This window comes from Etheostoma spectabile, chromosome 22, assembly GCF_008692095.1.
Source record: "Etheostoma spectabile isolate EspeVRDwgs_2016 chromosome 22, UIUC_Espe_1.0, whole genome shotgun sequence".
NCBI classification, from domain to species: Eukaryota; Metazoa; Chordata; class Actinopteri; order Perciformes; family Percidae; genus Etheostoma; species Etheostoma spectabile.
This window is the reverse complement of record NC_045754.1, coordinates 11,903,264-11,908,231: the sequence shown is the minus strand read 5'-3', so window position 1 is coordinate 11,908,231 and position 4,968 is coordinate 11,903,264. Positions and strand designations below refer to the sequence as shown.

The following is a 4,968-nucleotide window of genomic DNA, read 5'->3' as shown; positions in this document are numbered from 1 at the left end:
TGTGTGTGTGTGTGTGTGTGTGTGTGTGTGTGTGTGTGTGTCACGCCCATTCCTAATTAAAGTACACTGGATATTCAAGAACAGAACTTTTTCCAAAACACTCGTGTTGCCAATGCAGAGTCCAGAGATTAAACTTCATGGTCCTTCCCGGACTAGGGTTTTGTTTTGGGCAATTTACTGCCTGAATTAGTCCAGTTATGCCACAGCTCTTTGGAGAGGATTAATCAGTATTAGAGGGCTCCTTACCATGTCCCTCACAGAAAATGGGAAAGCTGATGTGATCATTTGTTGGGTTAACATCAAATAAATAATACTTTAGTTCAAACCAGTCTACATTAAACATACACACATTTTAATAGTGTTGAGGCTAATATTAGTCTAGAAGGTTTTCTTTTTTTTTAACACAATAATTGCTTTGGATGTATGGCCACAATTATTTTAGTGTGAGATTCACACTGGAAGAAATGTGGCCATACCCGTGTATTACACCTTTTCTGTGCAGTGTCAAGCCCGGGTGAGTCCTGAGGATGACTTAGGGGTTTGCTGTCCTGAGAAATAACAGCTTTTACTTTTGAAGTTCTGAAATGTACCTGACCCTGTCCTACCTTTCGCTGACTTTGTTTAGGAGGAAAAAAGGAGAATAAAAAGGAGTGTCTAGCATATAAGCAAAGTATTGTCCTCGCAAATCACTGACTTTGTGCCTTTTGGTTTACTTTACCTTAGTGGTGTGTGCTTCCTGTACAGGGAATCTGTCTGGTTATAGAGGGTCCGTTCTGCAGGCAATAAATTAACCTTTTTGTGTACTTTTACCTATTTCTAAATTCTCAGTTTCTTGGAAAGTGTGATTTGAGGCACCCCACAAGATAACGCCCTGCAATTTGGCATGGACACAGATAATGCCCCTCTTGTAGAGAAACCAGTTGTGTGGCATGTTCCTACACAGTTTGTGACACAAATTCTTAGCATAGGTCTGCAGCATGCTTAGGGCAAAAGATCATGATTATCATCCAAGCTTTGGAAAGGAATTGTGCAGTCAGCCTTCTATAGATTCTTTTTATATCATCTAAATCAGCAGAACCCACTGTGTGAGGCTGTGTTCCCAGGCTGCTCGTGAACATAAGTTTGGCATCTGCTTCTGTTCTATTACACCTAGAAAACAGTATGTGGATCTTTCTCTCTCTCTCTCTGCCCTCTCAGACAGTCATTGCTTGTTTACCCATATTACTAAGACATAGGGCTGGGTACACGATCCAATATGTTTTACGCACCGACCGAATTGCCTCTAAAGTATCGAAAAAATGCCTTGTAATTCAATACCCAATTTCAATACTTTTTTTTTATTATTATTTTTTTATAGGAGTAAATCATCAATGAGCCAATAAGCATACAGCATGCTTCTACCAAGATCTAATAATGTTTGTGATTGGCTGTCTAACGTTACACGTCATAGAGACTCTAAACAATAAATACAAAGATTTGTGCCATAATGTGTAATGTTGTAATTTGTTTTTGCTTTATTAAATTGGTATTGGGGGGGGAAAAAAGCATCGTTTAGGAAACGGTATCGAAATCACGGTATTGGTACAAGTACTGAGAGTTTCTGAACGACACCCAGCCCTATTATCTTTAAGTCAGACAGCGAGTGGGCTGTGGTGGTGTTTTGGAGTGTGTATCCGGGGAGGAGTGTGGGTAAAAACAAATGCAGTTTAGAATAGGCCTGCACGATATTGGAAAAATCTGACATGGCAATATTTTTTCCCCCTGCGAGAGATATATATATATATATTGCGATATGAAAAAAGAAAAAGTAATTTTTAAAAGATGACAAATAGCTCTGTTTGGAAATAATAAATCATTCTCGACTACTGCGGTAATATTGTAGGGGAGTGCATCTAAGAAAAAAATGAAAAAGGATCTTTTCTAAAAAAGGATTTGCTTCAACATCGCAACGTCCTGCAATGTGACTATCGCGCATGCGCACATCGCGATGTTGATGCTAAAACACAATATCGTTCAGCCCTAGTTTAGAGTAGGTTACTTCAACTTACCACATTAGAACAGGCTACTGTTTGTATTAGAAAGTTAATATGAATAGACTTTTTTTTTTCGTTTTTCTTTTTTAAATGTAGAGCTTTCACTGATTGCAGCGCCAGGTAGCATTGCGTGGTGTGTCTTTCTTTAAACTGCTTATGGCATCACTGATTAAATGTACGTTTTGTGATATTGTTAATTCTTCTCACAGTCGGGTTTTTTCCCACCAGAACGTACAGTACAGCACATGCACACTTGTAGGAAATTGTAACTAGAGCAATGAGACCTTCTTGTTTTCCCAGCACAATCTCAGTGCAAGGAATCCACATAGAGTCACAAAAACCTAAAGCCCTAATAGCCACTAGATGAGCTAAACCACTACAACAGACTCCCAGACCTAAACCCACCTCTGCTCCACTCTAACATTAACTGTTGGGGAGAGACTGCCTGATGTGGCCTACAGCTCTTCTCCTCAGCTGGAAGGTTGGCGTTTTGAGGATGGCCGTGTAGCATGCCCAGCAGAGCTATTGTTTGGTAACTTCCCCAGTGAAAGAGGACTTGTTATTACATGGTTCACACCCACTCATTTGACCGTACTGAGCATTGGATCATACTGGACAGAGCCCATAGGAAGAAAAACAAAGTACAGCTTGCTTTCTCATTCTGGATCAGACATTGGATCATTCGCGTTGGCAACTGTGGACTGGAAACTTTCTGCTCCCACTGTTTGTATCCACCGGCAACCATGTTTTCCTCCCTGTTACTTGTCCTGGCCCTCCGATGGTTTAAACTCCAGTTATGTTCTCCAGCAAACTTAGCGCAATTGCAAGCACCGCCTAGGCCACCACGTCTCGAATTTTATGTCCACTTCAAAATGTAGGCCAGATGAATTTTTAGAACATTGCATCCTGGGATATCGGAGGAATGCACACTAAGGCAGAGGCTACCGGTGAGATTTCAAGTCATGTGTAATATTTCTTTTTGTACCTTTTTTAAATAATGTGTGGATTATCAGCCAGGTGTGCAGAGGAAAGGACGTCAGGGCAGGAGAGACAAACTGGGAGCTGCTTTGCCGGTGACCTACTACATCAAGTTAATTTAAACACAACTAATCTGATAAGAGATTATTGTGCTGGGCACTATGTACTTTTTTGCAGTTAAAAACAATGAACCCGGCTTTACCTAGTCAAATATATTCACCTTTTCATGTGGCAAATAATCTTAGGTATAATTTTATTTGGAGTCTACATCTCCTGGAGTCTACATCTCCTGGAGTCTACAGCTCTTTAATGAAACCTCGAGATTTAAATTGCCTCTTGGTAATATAATGGTCTTTGAGCCCCTTTTAATGATTTTAATTAAGTGTAACGCTGTTGTCCTAAGTAAGCTTATTATTCTGTTGACTATCCTTTTGTGTTTTGCTGTCTTGCTTATTTAATAGACTTCATAGAGGTGCACCACAATATAGAAGGAATGCAAACATTCCATACTTGGATGTCAACTCCCTAAAGAGCAAACGTGTCAACTTACAGGTTAATGGCAAAGCCTTCACTGAGTTTAGGGTTGAACAGTTCACTTCATTGTAAAGAAAAAAAAAACTCTTGAATGTCCCATTCACACATTGCCAGGTTGAAGTATAACGCTCATGACTAAGGCTTCCCATGCAAAGCTTGATGAGTTTTGAGGGAACATGCTTACAGAAAACATTGGCTGCTTTTTCAAAGATCATGATTGTTTTGTCTGTTTTCCCCACAGGAGGTGGGCGCTGCAGTTTTTTTCTTCTAAATTAGACATTTACATCTATCGCTTTAACAGATTGTTGCACGTATAAAAGAAAGTTGTGAAAAGAGGAAAATCCAAACAAAGTCACATTTAAACACAAATTACAGAGCTAAACTTAAACTTGCAGCAAAATGTATATTAAGAATGGAACGGGAAATTGAGGTCTTTGTATCCTTGTATTCTTTTGATCCCAAAAGAAAACTTTTGAGATCAGTTGTAGCTCTAGATTGCTGAATTGCTGGGATAATGTTAATTACTGGAAACAAAAAGAAGTCATCTGCAGTGTATGTGCTGACATGCTTTTTGTTTTGTTTCTGACACACCCAAGGAAATAAAAACAGCTGCATATTGCAGTTAGCTTAGTGATATTTTTCTTGAGGCTGTTTACGTAGTTATCTGAAAGTGAAATGGAAATGGGGGGGGGGGAAGGTAAAAGTTCAGCTATGTCAACACATTTGTCTGACAGCTGGATCGTCTTTATTTGATTTCACCTAATGTGGTAACTTAATACATAGATTTGATTTAGCCATCTACTTCCAAAACAAGTTAAATGCTGTTGCTATGCCTCTGAAAAATATTGACAGAACTTTGAAGTCGTTTTTCATCTGTATTTGTAAAAAGCTGACTGCTGTTTTGTTTGTGATCTGTTCATTTATTAAGTAATTCACAAAAAATAGAAAATAAATACACCTACTGCTTGATATGCAGCCTTTATATCTGTACCATTAGATTAGATGTTGGCCTACTACTGTAGTACTTGCCTTTTTGTGAGGATGACTCTTTTGTGTGCTTCCTTCCATTCGGATGGAGAGGGTGGTGGGGATGATGTCTGTGAGAATGCCAGAGCTGTGATAATGTGTGGCTTATTTTATGAGATAAGACCCACTTATGTGCATCATAGCATAATTACTCAAGTTACAGCTTTGGTTAAAAAACCTCAAAGGCCTTGTGAAGTATTTAACAATCATGTAACTGGAGACAATAGTTGAGACATGACTACTCTAGGCTGAAAGACCTTGTGCTAAGCTTCAAAGTAGCAAATAGCTACTTCTTAAAGAGCATCAGTTAACTATATTAACTCAAGTTTTTGACTGGCTGGTAGAGTGGGCTTTTTCAGTCTAATTGGCTTGCAAGCATTGGTGCCATTTGGCCTTC

The 4,968-nt window shown here is 39.2% G+C and overlaps 1 protein-coding gene across 3 annotated transcripts in view; it reads left to right on the top strand.

Moving 5' to 3' along the window:
* Positions 1–4,968, top strand: part of oxsr1b (oxidative stress responsive kinase 1b) — a 69,721-nt gene that overhangs the window by 1,335 nt on the left and 63,418 nt on the right. The gene's annotated exons all lie outside the window — the stretch shown is intronic.